Source organism: Sus scrofa, chromosome 13, assembly GCF_000003025.6.
Source record: "Sus scrofa isolate TJ Tabasco breed Duroc chromosome 13, Sscrofa11.1, whole genome shotgun sequence".
Lineage (NCBI taxonomy): Eukaryota > Metazoa > Chordata > Mammalia > Artiodactyla > Suidae > Sus > Sus scrofa.
The window spans coordinates 124,711,713-124,731,437 of NC_010455.5; the positions used below are offsets into that span (position 1 = coordinate 124,711,713).

Genomic DNA, 19,725 nt, shown 5'->3' on the forward strand with positions numbered 1-19,725 from the left:
AGTCTTGGTTCAAGTTTTTGTCCCCCTTTTCATTCAGAAAATCAGTAGCTCAAAGAAAACCTTTATTGCCCAACCAGGTATAACAAGGGAGAAGGAGAAGCTTCCTCCCCTTTCTCTGAAGGTCCAAGTTCATTAAATAGCCCTGGCATTACCTGTGAATCCTCTAGTTCAGAGAAGCCCTTGGGAGACCGCAGAGGGAGCAATCTGTGCAGGGCAGATGAGTCTGGAGCAGGTGGGCCTTGAGCTGTCCCTTGAAGGATGGGTAGGATCGGGAAGGTGGAAGACATGGCATGTGAGCAATAGTATTCGGTCTCCCTCAGTGATCAGTGGGGCACAGTGGGTTAAGAATCCAACTGTAGCAGCTTGGGTGACTGTGGAGGTGTGGGTTTGATCCCTGGGCTGGTGCAATGGGTTAAAGGATCTGCCATTGCCACAGCTGGGGCACAGAGGTTACAGCTGCTGCTTGGATTCAACCCCTGGCCTGGGAATTTCCATCTGCTGAGGGTGTAGCCATGAAAAAAAAGGCATCATTATATACTAATGTTCAGGGTGAGGGGTAGGAGATACAGTAGATGAACAAGACATTGTCTTTTCATGGAGAAGTTGGTGAGTCAGTTATGTGAACACAAAACTCTAGGCAGACCAAAACACTTGTAAATCAGACAGGTAGGTGTTGGGCCCCCAAGGACAATGGGGAAGGTTGCATGAAGGAGATAGAGTTTGAACTGGACCTTGAGGGATGGGACGAGTCCTCATAGGTGGAGGACGGGAGGTGGGGCATTCCTGGCCCAGGGGCAACAGGAACATCAGCAGGGAGCAGTGCAGGTGCGTGGTGTGTCTGGGTCACCCTGGGTAGTCTGTTGTGATTAGAGAACAAAGGGTGAGTGAAAGAGTAGCCTGTTCATTAAGTGCCCACAGCATTCTGGGTATGACATGCAGATCTCTTAGGCTACCCGGCCTGCTACAGAATGGGTAATAATTAATCCTACTGGGCAGATGAGGAAAGTGAAGCTGAGATTGATGTGCCCAGAGTCATACAGTGGGGAGACTGTGATTGAACGCCCTGAGCTCAGTACTCCAGAGCCTGCAGTCTCTCTCCTGTGCTGTAGCCTGCAGTGCACAGAAGACCTGCATTCCCCACCTTTGTGAAACACAGCACATACAAATACAAAGAAATATCCAAACATATTTTTACAGGTAAATATGTTTTAGATATTTACCTTTCTATCAACCCATGACATATCTATATATTTTACATGTAAATTTTATAGGTAAATTTTTAGGTAAATATAAAAGCCAAAATTTTGTGGTTCGGACTCCTCTGTCTAGCAGCTGGGTAGCCCCAGTTTCCTCAGTCCTAACTCTTATTTCCTTATCTATACAAGGGGATAACGATTGTGGTGCTGCCTATCCTCAGATTTTTATTTTATTTTATTTTATTTTATTTTATTTTATTTTATTTTATTTTATTTTATTTTATTTTATTTTATTGTCTTTTTGGGGCCACACCCTCAGCATATGGAGGCTCCCAAGCTAGGGCTCAAATCAGGGCTGTAGCTGGTGGCCTACACCACAGCCACAGCAACGTGGGATCCAAACCGCCTCTGCGACCTATACCACAGCTCACGGCAAGGGTGGATCCTCAACCCACTGAGTGAGGCCAGGGATCGAACCCTCATCCTCATGGATACTAGCAGGTTTGTTAATCACTAAGCCATGATGGGAACTCCCTCAGACTCATTTTTATGTTCTAGTTAAATCACAGGTGTGAAAAAAATGAGAAAGAATAAAAGAGCCACACAGAAGGATTTGTTATTGCTGACACACCCCTTGCTCTTCTGAGAGTGGCCAGACATCTGTTAGAGCACCCACAGGTGTCTGTAAAAAACTCCCATGGTCATGGACACGGTCCCTCAAGCTTGCTACAAACAACTTGATCAACCGGCCAGAAGCTGCTCTCTCCTGGCTCAGATAACCAGCTGGGGGCTGCGATGGGAGGAGCAGGGGCAGGAGGAAGGCCTGTCTGGCTCCCTGACTGCTGGGTCGGGGAGTGCTCTGGCCTCCCTCCCTGGTTGCTGGGAAAGTCTGGGTGGGAGAGTAGAGTCGGGATGGGATGGCTGTCATGGCTTGATGATTTATACGGGGCAAGAGAGGGTGTTTCAGACATGCCAGGCTGCAGGAAGGAATGTTTGTGCTGCCAGGCGAGCAGGCCCCTGCCACGTCTGTCTGGTAGAGGCTCGTGGTCTGGAAAAGGGACAGCCGTCAGGGAATTAGGAGCAGCCTTTATCCTCTAGAAGTACTGATGAAGACATAGCAGGGTCTTGGCCCCAGAGAAACAGTGCTCTGGTCCAACACATCAGGGTGGACTGGCAGCCAGCCCTGGACACCCAGCTAGAGTGGCCCAAGGTGACTTACATCTATTCTAGGAAGGATCAGCATTGTTCCAAGGTCTGGGCTGAGGCCTGGCAGGCTCCTGGGGGTCCAAAAGCCCTGCTGTGTGAGTACTGGGGGGTGTGGGTGTGTGTGGGGGGCGGGGGGTGTGCCCAAGGGCTGGAGGTGGTGGTGGTTTTAGAGAGAGCCAAGCTGGTCATTACTGCAATCCGTTCTTTCCTCACCCACTGGTCTCTGCTCTGCCCAGACAGGCCTTTCAGCTCAGCCTCAGTGCTGGAGGAGTCCCTCAAATTAATGGCACCCGAAGCCAAGAGAAGACCTTTTATCTGCCACACTGTACTTACGGTGTTCTGTGCAGCCAGCTACATTACACAATGTTTCCTAGACAGCAGGGACACTGACCAGGTTCTCTGCACAGCGCCCCTCCCGTCGGAGGCCTGCTGGACTGAGCTCAGCTCTGCCCCATCCTGCCTCTGAGGCCAGGGTGTGGGTCAGCCACCAGCGAGCATGCGCAGGTGCTCTGGCTGAGGCCAAGGTGTGAGAACTCATCAGGGACGTTACCCCAGCCCCAGCTGGGGAGCACCCCTGTGCTGCGATGGGCTTTTCTGCCCCAGTGCACCGTCCTTTTTCTACTTGTCACTTCTGGCTTTGGGAGTGAGAGATAAGCTGCATACGATGAAATGGGGAGTGTTCTCTGGCCTTATCTGTGGGGCTGAGCCCTGGCGGGGAGTCAAGTTTGGAACCTTGCTCAGAAACCAGGGTCAAAGGAGTGTGTCCTACAGGAGAGATGAGGGGCAGGCAGTGAGGGAGCTCTGACAAAAGCAGTTAGGCTGAATCATCCTGTATCTGAGCAGATGTTGCTGGCCCAGGGCCGGAGCTGGGGGTGGTTAATGATGATGTTAGGAATAAATCTCCAGAAGATGCTTCCTGCCAGAGGGCTTGTGGCGGTTCCTTTTTTGCTCTACACAATGAACAGCTTATTCTGGCCTGTACATTTGGAGGAGAGGAAATAACAGGTAGGGAGGAGATGGATGAAAGCTGCCTCCCAGGGAAATGCTTCTGGGCTGAGAGTCCCACCCTTGCTTTCCCAGCCAATCATCAGGGGCAGTGGGGGAGGGGCTCGTGGTGGGAGGTCTGGGCTGGGAGGCAACTCCATCACTATCTGTAGGGTCACCTTTCTCAGCAAGCCCTGATGTTGGGGAAAAAAATCATAGGCTTTGCAGTTGGACAGGCTTGGGTTTAATTCCGGATGTGCCACTTCTCAGCTGTGTGACCTTGGGAATTTTTCTGACCGTCAGTTTTTCATTGTAAATGGTGTTAATCATTCCTACCTCATGGCCTTGGTATGAGTACCATGTAGTGCTTAGTGTAGTGCAGCCTGTGATGAGTGATGAGTAAATGGTAGCTCTTTTTTTTAACATGGCAGCACTTGTTAATGGTTATTCTCAGTTACTCGTCCCCGAATGGGCCAGACACTCTGCTAGGCACTCTGCTACAGTTATGAGGATACATGAGACCAGTTTCTCCCTGGAGGAGCCTCCATCTAGCAGGATAGACAAGCCTGTGGGATCAGGGACCAGATGCACAGCGGTTGCACAATGTGCTACGGGAGCAGGAAGCAGGGGTGGGGTCAGGGAAGGAGTGAGACCCCAGCAGGAGGAGTTTGCTGGGTAATTAGAATGTTCTCCCCAGAAGAACAGCAGCAGATAGAAGGAGGTTCACACCTGGAATGTGGCAGTAGGTCCACCCATAGGTGGGGGAGAGGTGCTGACAGTTGAGGCTCCCCCAGCAGGCGAGCCCCCAGGGCTTCTGCCCTCTGCTGGCGCTCAAGCCCATGCAGTTGGGCTCAGGGTAGTCTGCAGTCTTTTTCCATGAGGTGAACAAGGATGGGGACTCAGCCAGCTTGGACCGGGGCGGAGAGTGTTGAGGTGGCACTTAAGCATCACAGAGATCTCTCCAGACTCAGGGCTATGATAAAGGGTAGACTTCCCTGGAGGAGCAGAACACACCAGATAGAAATTGCAAACATGGAACCTCCTAAAACACAGGCTCTGGGAGGCATGGGCTGGAGAGGGTTTCATGAAACACTGGCACAAAACTGTTGTTGTCCACACTGGGGACACTGGGAGGGTGAGTTGGGGGGGGGTGTGACCTGTGATTTCTGCAGTTGTCAGGAAGCCTGGTGACCCCAAGTGCTGTGCTCAATGTCAGTGTCACAGAGAAATAACCAGAGGGGACCTTGAGATTCAAGGATATACATTTGTGGTTTTTGTTATTTGTAAATGACTTCAAAACATTAGGTTATACAGTAATGGGATGAACCATTTGGATAATATAAAAACTAAATTATATTTGCCACAAGCATGGTTTTTTTCACTTAGCTGGTATTATAATAAACATAGCAGCTTTAATTTACTGAATTCACACCGCCATCCTGACTGATCCCACTTTAATTCGTGACCATGACCCTTAAGTGAACATTGGTGTGGTCAGGTCATCTTGCTCTGTTCCCTTTGTCTAATGGTTCTCAACTCTGGCTGCCATTAGTATTACTTGGGGAAGATTATGGAAAATACTGCTGCCTGAATTCCACCCCAAACTAAGGAAAACTAAATTTTTGTGGGGGTGATCTGGCATCAGTGTCCTTTTTGAAAGCTGTGCATTCATTCCAATGGGCAGCCTTGATGGAGAACCACTGCCATTCTCTCTAATCACCATCACTGTTTGGCACCTTTTTCTTTCACTTTACACCCTTAACACCTCCTCTCCCATCCTTATTCTCAGTGGAGAAACTTATTTCCCACTTACTTGAGAAAATGATGGCAGAGGAGAGCCTTCACACCTTTCCACCACCCAATCTATGCCCATATGTCTTACTTTCTGCCTATTGCTGTGGATGATGAATTATTCCTGCTCACTGACCCCTCCACTTGAGCATCGCCCCCTCTTCTCTTCCTTAGTTAAGGATATGACTCCAGCAGTTCTCCCTTCTCTCTCTCTTTCCTTCCTTCCTTCCTTATTTTCCTTTTTATGCTCATACCTGTGACATATGGAAGTTCCTGGGGTAGGGATCCAACAGGAGCTGCATCTGTGACCTATGCTGCAGTTTGCAGCAATGCCGGATCCTTAACCTACTAAGCGAGGCCAGAGATCAAAACTGCATCCTCACAGACACTATGTTGGGTTTTTAACCTGCTGAGCCACAACCGAAACTCCCTCCCTTCTCTTTCTGATGTTCCTCTCTTTATAGACCATCCACCTTTCTTACTTGCCCACCCCCACCCCAACATTTCTCTATCCACAGTGGTTGTTTCTCCCACTGAAACACACACACACCCTCTCTGACTGCATTTGCCCCTCCAGTTACTGCCTCTTTTTCTGCTCCTTGAAAGAGTCATCTGTGGTTGCTCCCTGTGGTTCCTCTTCTCTCGTTTTCATTTAAACCCATTCTAACTAGTGTTTGGCCTCCATCACTCCACAAAAACTACAAAAACTATACCTGTCAGATCTACCAGTGACCTGGGGTTGCTAAATCCAGTGGTCAAATCTCAGTCCTCATCTTGACTTGTCAGTAGCATTTCATGTAGTTGATGACTCTGTACCCCACCCTCTGCCCCGTCCCCCCAGAAGAGGTTTCTTCTCTTGGGTCTGGAACATCACTCTCTTTAGTTTTCCTCTTCTGTCACTGGCTTCCCCTTTTCGGTTTCTTGTGCCGGCTCATCTTCACATGTCCAAGTTGGAGCACCCCAAGGGGTGGACTTGGCCTCTTCTCTGTCCCCTCACTCCTGGGGATCTTCTACCATCCAAGTGCTGACAACTCTCAATTGATAACTCCATCCAGACCTTTGCCCTGACTGCCACTCATATTCAACCATCTGCTAAACAAGGCTCCTTACAAGTCTAACAGACACCTGATGATGACAAGTCCATGGCTGCTTTTCTGTCTCAAACAGCCTTCCCTGCTTCAGTAAAAGGCAGCTCCATCCTTGCAGTTGCTAGGGCTTAAAACGCTGGAGTTGCCCCTGACTCCAATTCCCTCATGCTGCATCCAGCCTGTCGGCAATCCACACCAGCCATACTTGCACAATATGTCAAGAAACTGACTGCTTATTTGATCCACCAAATTCACACAGGTCCAAGACAGTCATTCTCTACTTCTAATTTTGGGAACAGCTTCAGAACTGAGTTGCCAGAGGAATTGTCTCATTTTTCCATTTAAAACCAAAAAAGGCTTCCCGTTTGACTTTGCAAAGCCCAAGTTCTTAGAAGGGCCTTCAGGCTTCCACATGAGTCCTCCTTCAGGTCCTCCCAGACTTCATTTCCTACTTCTTTCTACATCTTAATTCTGCTTCACTTCACTGACCTTGCTCCTTAAACATAAGCACGTTTTAACCTCAGAGTCTGGGTACTTGCTGTTCCCTCTAGTTGGAGTATTCTTCCGTCCTATATTCCCATTGTTTTCTCCATCTCTTCCTTGAGGCACTATTTAAATGTTAGCATCTTAGAAAGGTCATTCTGTTCACCTTACATAAGATCGTAGTCTGGTGCCCCCGTCCTCAGCCATCATGCCTGGCTTTCTTTCTCTCTAATCCTGCTTTGTGGTTCTTCTCTAGCATAGATGGTCATCTGACTTATTTATATTGTGTCCCTTCTCACTAGGAATTTGTTTTTTATGAGGCAGGGGCTTCATCTCTTTTGTTCATGACTGTTTCCCTAGGACCCAGAGCAAAGCCTTAGGAATGATAGGCAGAATATATAATTGCTGGCTGAATGTAACTGAATCCATATGACAGCACTTCAAAATTAGTGGGAATAACCTATAATTTATAGATGAGGAAATTGAGGCTCAGAGAGGTTAAGTAACTTTTTCAAAGTAACACAGCTTTTTAGCATAGAGACTCAAATCTTCTAAGCGACTATGTCATCAGACTGTCTCCCTGTTGAGCTTGGCCTTCCCCCAACATCTGCAGCTCAACTTGCCTCATTTTTTCCACGTCTCATTGCAAGCAGGCAGCCCCACAGAGTGACAAAATCCCTGTGAAAATGCCCCAATGTGTCTGGAGGTGTAGGAGGTGTATAGGAAATGCATACACAGTCCTTTATTTGCAATTCCCAAACTTCCAGATCTGTGAAAACTGCATTTTATTCTTAACCCATTTGGTGGCAAAACTTGATCCCGACTAATGTGAGGCTATTTATAAATCCTTGTTTAACCTACTTAGTTAAAATATTTATTTGTTTTGCTGCAGAAACATTAATCCATATAATTATGGAGAGTTGCCCTGACTGCTGCAGGTGTTATATAATATACGGTTTAGGCAACATACTGTTTTTCTAAAATATAAAAAATTCTGAATTCTGACGCTTATCAGGCCCCATAGATTCCTGATATGTGGTTGTGAACCCATGTTAATGCTTTCCTAAAGCATTTGAAACTGTGCCTAAAAAAAAAAAAAAATTTTTTTTTTTCCTAGTAACTATAATTTCTTTAAGAATCTTTCCAGGAACAGACTCAATTTTAAGATCTGATTAAGATCAAGCACAGTGAGCCAAGCTGAGGAGGGCATGTATGAGATGCCATTCTAAAATAGAGGGAATGAATAAGAGTCTACATACTGAACAGTGAGACCACCCCTTCTCACCCCCCTTTTTTGTTGGTTCCCACAGTGCTGGCAAGCTTTGGTTATGAGACTTCCCTAGTCATGAGATTAGAGGAGCCTCTCCGGTTAAATTTAATAGCCCAAGAGAAAAAGCGGTTCTTTTTTTTTTTTTTTTTAACAGTGATAAAATTTACCTTGTTGAGTCAGAGGGTCATAAAAATTATTGCTAAAGTAGATATTAGGCAAATTGAAATGTACTCAAAAGTCAGTTACCCTAGAGTTTATTTAAACTAAGAGAAAAGGGTGATAATGTTTTCATGCAACACATACTTGGTTCTTTAAATAGCAGTTGTGACAAATAACAGAAAGAATTAAGGAATGCTGCACTTGCGATCCATACAAAACACCAACATTTTGGGTTGTACATAACTTAAAGAACTGTCTCAAATGCTTTCCAAAATAGGAGTTCCCGTTGTGCCACAGTGAATCCGACTAGGAACCATGAGGTTGCGGGTTCGATCCCTGGCCTTGCTCAGTGGGTGGAGGATCTGGCATTGCCATGAGCTGTGGTGTAGGTCGCAGATGCGGCTCAGATCCCGCGTTGCTGTGGCTGTGGTGTAGGCTGGCAGCTGCAGCTCCGATTAGACCCCTAGCCTTGGAACCTCCATATGCTGCAGGAGAGGCCCTAGAAAAGGCAGAAAGACAAAAAAAAAAAAAAAAAAAAATACTGTAGTAGTAAATACATAGAGGCATGCCATAGATGGCCATAGGAATGCAGTTTAGAAAAGAAAGAAAAAAAAATCACACTTGGAACTATATTGAAAGAAAAAAATCACACTCGGAATTTCTTCAGAATCACTGAGCAAGAAAAGCAACGTTGAGCTTCTGTACAGATTTTACATAACTTTTATACAGTACCTTGACTTAAGTCTAAGAGCAAAAGTTAAGACTCATCTCCTCTATTTTTGGTAAACAACTGCATAGTAAACTTAGATAACTTTTTCCCCCTGGATTTTACCTGGGAGTGGCCTTTTAAATTTTTTATTTAAAAGAGGACAGGTTTGGCACTTTTATACTGATGTCAGCAGTGTTAATATTTCTTGGGGTCTCAGGAAGGTTCATATTCTTTACAGCTGATAAAGCACAGGCTGGAGCTCCTGCTAAGCCAGCCCCAGATTTCTCCAGTTTATTTTGTGCATCAATTTGTGTAACAATCTCATCCATTGGCCTCCAATACCTTTCCTCCCATCACCATATCTGCAAGAATATTGTGAAGCTTATCTACATGGAAAATTAAATCCAATTCACAGATGTTTTCAAAACACTTCTCTAATGTTTCCACAAATACTTGAATTAGATCTAAAATGCCAAGTTCAGTTTGGGAAGAGTCCACATGGAAGACAAAATATAATGTTGCATAATGTCTATAAATCAGTTTGTTGTCAGATCCTCCAATTAATAATCCCCCTTCTAGGAAATTACAAACATTCTCATCTCTCTTAGATACCAAATGGAATGTCTCCCTGATGATTTGTTGTTGTGTATCTCTGCTGTAGGGCTGGTAGAACTTGGGGAGCTGCTGCCTCCCCTGGTTATTAAAGATGAGGATCACCTTGATCATGGCTGAGCTGGGCCCACTGGGTGGGAGTTGGGGGCCAGGGCAGGGGAGGGCATGTGAGGCTCACCTCGGGATCTCGCTGGCTATCCTTCCCCACTGGCCCCCTGCCACGCACGCACACGTGCCGATATTTGCAGTTCTTTAAATAAAATGGACAGATTATTCTCAATCTCCCACTGGTAAGATCTACCAGTCCAGTAGTCCTTACACATGGAGCTTCTAGTCAACTTTTTAATGTCTTGCTTCATTTAAAAAGACAGCTCAGGAGAAAGTTTGAACAATGAACAACAGAAACCAAGAGACAAATAACAAGGCATGTAACAACAACAACATAAAAAGAAGCTCATGAGAAACAGAGACAGTGCAGACAGCAGAAGAAAACGTCACAAAAATGATTATGAGTATCAGAGAGGTAAGTGAAGTGATCCCATTAATAAAATAAAGGCAATGTACAATAACAGGAACATTTGGGAATTCCCGTCGTGGCTCCGGGGTTAATGAATCTGACTAGCAACCATGAGGTTCTGGGTTCGATCCCTGGCCTTGCTCAGTGGATTAAGGATCCGGCGTTGCCGTGAGCTGTGGTGTAGGTTGCAGACGTGGCTTGGATCCCTTGTTGCTGTGGCTGTGGTGTAGGCTGGCGGCTACAGCTCTGATTAGACCCCTAGAGTGGGAACCTCCATATGCCCGTCGCGGGAGCAGCCCTCAAATGCAAAAAGACAAAAAAATAAAAAAATAAAAATAAAATAAAAATGTAAGATTAAAAAAAAAGGAACATTTGGAGAATAAGAAAGAACTCTTGGAAATTAAAAATATGATGGCAGAAATAAATGACTCAGGAGAGGGTTTGGAATATAAAGTTGAAGAAATTTTTTTGGAAGTCAAACAGAAGAAGGCTATGAAGTGAAAAATAAGAAAGGATCGTTTTAAGAAGTTCGACATCTGAATAGGGGACTTACACAGAGAATAGAGACAATGGAAGGGACAAATCATCAAAGAAACCATGGAAAAAAAATTCCCAGAACTAAAGATACAAACTTTTAGATTGAAAAGCTCATGTGAGTGCCCAGGGCTATGACTGAAAAAGGACTGATATCAAAGCGTATTATTGTGGGGAAAAGAAAAAAGAAGAAGGGAGTTCCGTTGTGGCTCAGCAGAAATGAATGCAACTAGGAACCATGAGGATGCAGGTTCCCTGGCCTTGCTCAGTGGGTTAAGGATCCAGCATTGCTGTGATCTGTGGTGTAGGCTGGCAGCTGTAGTGCTGATTTGACCCCTAGCCTGGGAACTTCCATATGTCAAAAAAAAAAAAAAAAAAAAAAAAAAAAAAAGAGAAGAAGGAGAAGAAGAAAAAAAACCTGTAGGCACAGTAAAATAAAAGCAAAAACAAAACCAACCCCAAACTGGTTACATACAAGAATAGAAATCTGATTCTGTGCTAGAAGCTAGTAGAAGAGAATGAAGTCATGCCTTTAAAATTCTGAGATGAATTTATTTCCAACTGAGAATTTATATCCAGACGAACTATTAATCAAATGTAAGGGTGGAAGAATGGTATTTTCAGACATGAGAAGTCTCAATTATTTTACCTCCCCTTCTGAGCATCCTTTCCAGGAAGCTACTATGGATATGTTCCTCCAAAATTAGGGAGTAAACTAAGACAGAAAGAATGGATTCTTCCTTTAAGCTTTGAGAGCAACCAGCTCAGGATGGAATAGGAGGACAGAAGTTTCCTAAGGGAAGAGCTTCAAGAAATTAAAAGCAAAACAAAACAAAACAATTGTTGAAAAGTTGAGGGCTGAATTAGTGATAGGTACATAGGAAATTAGCAAATTAAGAAAAGAAGCAATAGAGGACTCTAGCAATGACAACTAAGGAATGTTCACAAAAGGAATTAAGCATAACATGCCACATGCTCCATGTCTCAGCTGTGAACAGTAATTTATATGGTCATAATAATGTGACTTCTAGTGCTGCCTTGATAAAAAATGGTAAAAAGCTATTAGGAGAATGGGAAAAAGAAGAATGTGGGGTGTGATAAATGGAAGTTAAATCCTCATATTCTGTAATAGGAGCTCAGTGGATAATATCTAACACTGAAAAAAACAGAAGCATAAGAGCACACTCTTCAGACACTCAGATGTAACTCCAGAAATAGATAAAAGAGCCGAAAGTCAGTACATTTGAGCAGCAGAAATCAGGGGCATGGAGGGGTGGAGTCAGGTTCTGAAATTGTCTATGCAGAGGGCTTAGTGTCTCCTACATCGAGACAGGTGCCTGAAATGAGCACAGTCAAAATGGATTGATTGGAGTTCCCTGGTGGCCTAGTGGTTAAGGATGTGGCATTGTAACTGCTATGGCTCTGATTTCGTCCCTGACCCCGAAACTTTCCCATGACATGGACGAGGCCAAAAAAAAAAAAAAAAAAAAAAAAAATGTAGAGATTGTTTGCTGTAGAGAATAAATTAAGCACACAGTTGATGTTCTGAGCAGGAGCACCCTCCTTTAGGTAATTTGCATATGGCAGTTGCAGAAGAACTTCCCTTTTCTGGCTCTCTGAAAATAACATCTTAGGCCATTTCTCTTTTTGTCAGAACCTGTGTGTTCCATGCTCGACTCATCTTTAATTTCAGCTCTTTTGTTGAATGAGCTCGGCCTAGCTCTCTCCGAAGGCTGGAGAGGAGGCAGGCCAGTGTGTGGAATTTGAGGTTAGTCACTCACCGGCTCTGGGCGTAGGCTGCTGAAGCTCTGTTTCCTCATTTGAAAATGGAGAAATGTTCCTTGCCTCATAGGAGTGTGTGGGGAGTAAACTGAATAATTTAGTATATAAAGTGGCACAGTTTTTGCTAAAAAATTTTACATTAAAAAAAAAAAAAAAAACAAACAAGGAGTACTGGTTAACCCTTAGTCTAGGACAAGAACCCTGTAATGTTGGGGCCTGGCCTCCCATATGAACCATCCAGAAGGCGTAAGAGCTCTGGGAGGGAGATGGTGAGGCAGGAAGAATCCAGGAAAGCCCTGATTTTTAGCAGAAATTCTTTTCTTTTTGGGGGGGGGTGCACCTGTGGTGGCATATGGAGGTTACCAGGCAAGGGGTCCAATTGGAGCTACAGCTGTCAGCCTGCACTACAACCACAGCAATGCCAGATCTGAGCCACGTCTGCAACCTACACCACAGCTCATGGCAACGCTGGATCCTTAACCAACTGAGCAAGGCCAGGGAGTGAACCTGCACCTCATGGATACCAGTGGGATTCATAACCTGCTGAACCACAGCAGGGACTCCCCAGAAGAAATTCTTACTGTATTTTGGGTACAGCCTCTTCTGGTTGGACTGTAGGGCTCAGGAAACTTGTAGAGACCCAGATCTTGGTCTGTTTTCTGCCCAAGGATCCATAAAAGCTCTTAGGTTACTTAGCTTCCACGTCCAAACACAAGTGCCCACATCCCAGATTACATGGAACAATGGATCTGGGGTTAACAGGATGATTTTACACCCCAAGGCTCCTGTGTGCCTAGTGGCGATTGTTTATTTAAGCCAGGGGACCTGGGGCCAGAACCCTAACTCTATGACAGGCTTACCTAATCTCTGGCTCAAAACTGAGCCCCAGTACTGATCTTGCTAGGGGAAAGCTTCCGTGCTGGGGTGTGAAGTTCTCAGGGTGTATGTTCTTGGCTCCTTTTATGAACTTCTTTGGTTCTGGGTGGGATCTCTAAACACTGGCTCGGGTCCGGGGTCAGAGCCTCACACAGTGTACCTGGGAAGGAACTGTTCACTGGAGGCATGAAGGAGTTCATGAGGTCAAGTCTCTTCCTTAGAGTCATGTTTGGAGGCTTTCGGGTCTGACTGAGCTCAGAGGAGGACGAGGATTGGCGGGGGAGCTGCCAGGGGCTGTGAAGTGTTGGGACAATGTAGGCAGGAGTGATGGCAGGGAGAGAGCAAGCAAAGGACAGGCCCTGACTATGAGGAAGGAGAAATTCTGGCTGGGGGAAAGTAGCCAAGCTATGTCTGGATGTCAACCAGTGACCCTTGTGTGGTAGAAGGGAGGTCAGGAAGCAGAAGACACACAGGTCCCAGTGCTGTTGTGCATTAGATGAGTGCTGTGGAGTTCCCGTTGTGGCTTGGCGGGAACAAACCTGACTAGCATCCCTGAGGACACAGGTTCGATCCCCGGCCTTGCTCAGTGGGTTAAGGATCTGGCATTGCTGTGAGCTGTGGTGTAGGTTGCAGACGCAGCTCGGATTCCGAGTTGCTGTGGCCGTGGTGTAGGCCAGAAACTATAGCTCCAATTCAACCCCTAGCCTGGGAACCTCCATATGCCGAGGGTGTGGGCCTGAAAGAAAAAAAAAAAAAAAAAAAAGGTAAATGAGTGCTGTATTAAAACTTCAGGGAAGCCCATGGGTATACAGGGAGCTCCTGGATAAGGGGAGATGCTAGGAGACTCTGGGATCAGCTAAATGTGTAACACTCATAGGGTGATAGGAAAAGTTAATATAAGCCACTTAATAGATAATTCTTAAAATAGAAAAATCTGAAATCTCTATAGCCCTGTTGTTTATTTCTCATGTTTCTGCAAAGTACCAAGTTACACTTGCAATCTAGGACTGTCCTTTCCAATTGCCTCATTTATCAAAAGCCCAGCCACAACGTTTGGAAGGAAGGCTTTTGAGCAGCCGCAAGGGATGGCCAAAGCTCTATCACAACACTGTGCACTGGATCCTGGGAGAGCCCCTTCCGATCTTACTCACTGCCCTGAAAGGCTTGAGTTGGAGGCAGCTGGGCCCTCGGGCTGTTCTAAACCGAGCTCTTCAAGGATCTGTTGAAGGGATTCAGGGGATGCTCACAGGATCATCCCCTGGAGGAAAGCAGAAAGCATATATATATATATATATATCCTTTTCTAGATGCTTCTCCATTGTAGTGTAGTGAAAGACATCAAATATAGTTCCTTCTGCTTTACAGTAGTACATTGTTGTTTCACTGTTTTATGTAAAGTAGTTCGTATCTGCTAATTCCAAACTCCTAATTTATCCCTCTTCCCCCCTCTCCCCTTTGGTAATCATAAATTTGTTTTCTATGCCTGTGAGTCTATTTCTGTTTTGTAAATAATTTCATTTGTATTATTTTTTAGATTCTCTATATAAGTGATATGATATTTGCCTTTGTCTGGCTTATTTCACTTAGTATGATAATCTCTAGGTTTATCCATGTTGCTATAAATGACATCACTTCATTCTTTTTTATGGTTCCATTGTATGTATGTACCATAGCTTTCTTATCCATTCATCTGTTGATGGACATTTAGGTGCTCCCATGTCTTGGCTATTGAAAATAGTGCTGCAGTGAACATTGGGGTGCATATATCTTTTTGAATTAGAGTTTTCTCCATGTATATACCCCAAAGTGGGATTGCTGAATGTCACATAGCAACTCTATTTTTAGTTTTTAAAAGGAACCTCCATACTGTTTTCTATAGTGGCTACACCAGTTTACATTCCCATCCACAGTGCAGAGGGTAATAGGAGGTTCAGTGAGTAGCAGGGTTCCTTTTCTCCAGCTCCTCTCCAGCATTTATTATTTGTAGACTTTTGTTGATGGCCATTTTGACTGCTGTGAGGTGATACCTCATTGTAGTTTTGATTTGCCTTTCTCTAATAATTAGCAAAGTTGAGTATCTTTCCACGTGCCTATTGGCCATCTGTGTATCTTCTTGGGAGAAATGTCTATTTAGGTCTTTTGCCCATTTCTTGATTGGGTTGTTTGTTTTTTGTTTTTGAGTTGTACAAGCTGTTTGGAAAGTAAGTCAGTCGCATTGTTTGCAAATATTTTCTCTCATTTCGTAGATTGTCTTTTTGTTTTGTTTATGGTTTCCTTTGCTGTGAAAAATCTTATAAGTTTGATTAGGTCCCATTTGTTTATTTTTGCTTTTCTTTCTATTGCCCTGGCACACTGAACTAAGAAAGCATTGCTACAATTTATGTCAGAGAATGTTTTGCCTGTTTTCTCTTCTAGGAGTTTTATGGTCTCAATGTCTTATATTTAAGTCTTGAAGCCATTTTGAATTTGTTTTTACATATGTTGTGAAGGTGTGGGCTAACTTCATTGATTACTTGCAGCTGTCCAGGTTTCCCAGCACCACTTGCTGAAGAGAGTTTTTCTCCATTGCATAGTGAGTTGCTTTTAAGCCAAAGTTCCACCTTTTGTCCCTCAAGTGAGGCCCAAATGTGTGAGTGGATGGGGTCATGGCAGGGTAGGCAGGTTGACTGACTTGCCTACTTGAGTAATATGGGAGGTTTGCAAGCCATCTTCCAAAGGATTAAAAAAGCGCTAATGGGCCCCTGCATTTCCTCATTAGTTTGCAGATTTCTGTGGCCGGAGTGCATAGTGCATGGTGTGCAGTTGCAGAGAAGTTGGTCAGTTGGGAATGGGCCTGAGACTTGGGTCCCCAGGGTCTTTGCCTGGGTCACAGGGCCACAGAAAGCCACTCAGTCTATTTAGGCAGATTACTTGGTGAATTATCCATTTCTCACTGAAGGTTTGGCCTGGAGCAAAAGACAGGTTACCAGAGACTGGCTAGTGAGAGACGGAGAGTGGAGGGCTTCCCCCTATTAAGGAGGCAGGTGGGTTAGCAGCCTCACCCTGTGGGCACATTGGTCCTGCTCCCTGGGGAAGGCTCCCAGGTAAGCCACCAGCTCAGCTGTGTTTGTAGGTAGAGACCTCTTCCTGGCCTTGCCCACTGTCCCCACTGTGACTCTGGCTCCCACCCAGTGTTGGCATTAATTATAGACAGCAGCAAAATGCCCAGATGCCCAAGTGACTTTTTATTTTTCCACCTCACCTGATGCCTTTGTTGTTTACTCTTTTCTGCCCTGAACCTTGGTGAGACCTTGCCACTTACACCTCCTCAAACGGCTTGCTTCAGCTTCAGTTTCATCTGATGTCAGTTCCCCTCAGTGTCTGTGTTCTCATAGGATGGCTCTTGTTTCTCAGCATCTCAGGGTATCTTTTTCCTGGACATTATCCTTCTGTGTTATAACTTTTTCTCTGTTTCTCAGTGTATTTCTCACTTTTTTCCCTCTTTATCAATTCTTACTCATGCACCTCCTCCCCAAGCTTGATCAGGGAAGCTTATTTTCTCACCATAGATCTTGTCTTAGCTTTGGGCTAGGCTGAGTTTAAGTGTGAAACATGAAAACCCAGACTCCCAGACTCATTTCCGCTAGAAATGTTATATATGGTGAGCAGGGGTGTGGGTGAGAGAGGGACTGGGGGAGGAGAAGAGTGTTAGGTGGATGGGCACAGTTTTCCACTGCTGGGAATTTATCCAGAACGCCTTGGAGGTACCTTGCCAAGACACTTCAAAAGCCTGAGAAATTTGGAAACTCTTTGACCCTACAATTTGACTTCTAAGAGTGTGTCTTAAGGAAATAACCATGGTTTTCCCTCCAAAGATTTAGACTTAAGTACTCTTTGTAATTTGCAAAAAAAGTTCAGGATGACTTATTTGGCTAGCCTTTGGGGACAGGGGCATATATTTAGCCATGAAAATGATGCTGCAGAAGACTACTAAAGCATGTCTAGTTTTATGGGATCTTTGTAAAAAATCTGGATAACAAGATAAAACCAGGAAGGCTGTGTTATCTATAGCCATCTTGGGTGGAGAAGAGTGGGTGGTTTTTTTCCCCTTCTTTTGAAAGTTATATTTTCTGAAGTTTCTAGAGTAACATGCATTTCTTTGGCACCAGGAAAAACCATTACTTTAAAAAACAAACACTATCCACCCAGAAGACAATAATAATAATGTATAGGTTGAAAATTTAGGTTTAGTTAAAAATGCTCCCCAAATAAATTAGAAATTGAATTCACATTTGTAACATTATAAAAAAAATACTGGGGAGTTCCCGTCGTGGCGCAGTGGTTAACGAATCCAACTAGGAACCATGAGGTTGCGGGTTCGATCCCTGCCCTTGCTCAGTGGGTTAACGATCCGGCGTTGCCGTGAGCTGTGGTGTAGGTTGCAGACGCGGCTCGGATCCCGCGTTGCTGTGGCTCCAGCGTAGGCTGGCAGCTACAGCTCCGATTCGACCCCTAGCCTGGGAACCTCCATATGCCACAGGAGCGGCCCAAAGAAATAGCAAAAAAGACAAACAAAACAAAACAAAACAAAAAAAAAACCAGAAAAACAAAAAATACTATAGGTCAAAGGGAGACTGAGAGCAAGTTGGATGTAGTTGTTGATTGAAATCAGTTGTCCACAAGCCTTAGCTAAATACAAGATTTAGGGCCAGAACTGCTGCTTTTCTTATTCTTGCTTTTCTTACCAATAATAGCAAGTAGCACAAGGATTAAGTGATTGCAGTACAGTTTGCTTTGCTTAATCTGCAGCTCACTCTGAAATTGCTCAGCCTCGGAAGGGGTAGGTCTGGGTGAACAGATGGCCAGGTTGAGCTCTGGCAAGGAGCTGGAGCTCTGGAAGGGGTCCTGAAGTGGCAGGAGTGACTGGGGCCAGGAGTGGGAGGAGCAAGGGTGTTTACCCCCCTGTGTGTATTAACATATGTGCCTGCATTGCTCAGCTGCCAACTTTGCTTTGTTTTTTTCCCCCCCTGCAGGCAGAGTAGAGTGAATTGTGCAGAGACCTGCAGAGAGCAGCCCAGAGAGCAGCAGTGGCGTCTTGGACCACAGCTGAAATGAATTGGCCTACTTGAGCCCGCCCAAGCCCTGGGGTAAGTCCTCTGTCCCAGCGCTGAGGTGCTGAGGTAAGAAACCTTGAATCCCAGCTTGGGGCCAGAGAGCACAGAATGCCTCTGGTTGTCTGGTTGTCGGGTTTTCAGGGGTGGAAATCTCCTCTCCATGCTCAGAAAAGAAGGGGCAGTTGTTTCTGGTTCAAACCATCTGCTTCCGCCTCAGCCCAATCAGAGGCAAGGTCACTTGGTGGCCAAAGAGGCTTTGATTTTTCAGAGCAGGTCTTTTGGAATACTAACAGGAAGTTGTATTTTCTCAATTGCTGGTGAAATTTGAACTCCAAAGAGGATGAATTTATCCTCCAGTTAAGACTGCTCAAGATTCAGATGAATGCTTTACATGTTGGTGCACCTGCTCTGTTCTGCAAGGAAAGTCGAGCTTTTAGGAAACACCCATACATATTCTCTCTCTTCTCACCAAGGAAGACAGTGACAGAAATTATGTAGTGAGGTTATTGCAAAACATTCCACTAAGCTCACTAAAAACTGACTTTAATTACCTTGATATGTTCTGATTATAAAAGTAAAATGTGCTCATAGGACATTTGCAAAAATACTGATGAGGAGGAAAAGAAAACACACCTGAAATCCTACCCCTGTTAACAGTCTTTTAGGTAGTTTTCATCAAAGTTAGTCTTTAAGCCTCCACAGCCTGTCGACTCTTCCTGCATGGAGGTAGAGAGGGGAGGCGGAAAAACACTCAGGTAGGGGCCAAGAGAACTTGCCTGTAGTCTAGGCTTTCCAGAGCTGATTTTTAAATGTGCAGGAATTTTGCAAACTGGTTGTTGAAAATTGTTGGCAGCAATTGTTGAAATTGGCCATGATGGGAAAAATTGACGCCATAGAAATTAGCGGATGCTTACAAACCAGGGCTTTTTTGTTTTGGAGATTCAGACTACCAGCACCCCACTGGTTTCAGAGCTTGCTCTACCTGCAGCAGAAGGGCTGGGAGGCGTGAGATAAGTCAGTTCACTTGTGCATCCCTCCGCTTCTTCTCCTATGAACTGTAGGTGCTCAATAGCATTAGCTGAATAAATGAATAAGACTGAGATATCTGTTTTTGTTATCCCATAAGGTGGGGGTCCCATTAGCATGAAATGTTTTGCATATTGGGATTTCTCTGTCTGTGGGGGGAGGGGGTTTTATTGATTGGTAAGCCTCTGGTTGATGGACAGAGAGAAGTTGGCTGGCGTTTCCCCCTTTTTGGCTCTTACTTCCTGGGGAATCTGTGAATTACTGACACCCTTTCATAAGGGCAGATGAAAACACTCCATTTACTGACCGGCATCTGGGGCAAATTTCCTTCCTGGAAAAATCAAGAAGTCAGAGGAGTGTGAAAAGGAAGCCCCAGCGCTGCTGGATGTGAGAGCCAGC

General features: G+C 45.0%; 1 protein-coding gene and 1 pseudogene across 17 annotated transcripts in view; one reads left to right on the plus strand and one right to left on the minus strand.

Annotated features, from left to right (window-relative positions):
- ST6GAL1 (ST6 beta-galactoside alpha-2,6-sialyltransferase 1) overlaps window positions 1-19,725 on the plus strand; it is a 138,226-nt gene that overhangs the window by 12,091 nt on the left and 106,410 nt on the right. For all 17 annotated transcript variants that reach the window (XM_021070032.1, XM_021070027.1, XM_021070029.1 and 14 more), the window contains exon 2: window positions 18,220-18,333. The gene's annotated coding sequence lies outside the window, so the exon portion shown is untranslated. The remainder of the gene's footprint in view (window positions 1-18,219; window positions 18,334-19,725) is intronic.
- LOC102159106 lies at window positions 9,063-9,859 on the minus strand (annotated as a pseudogene).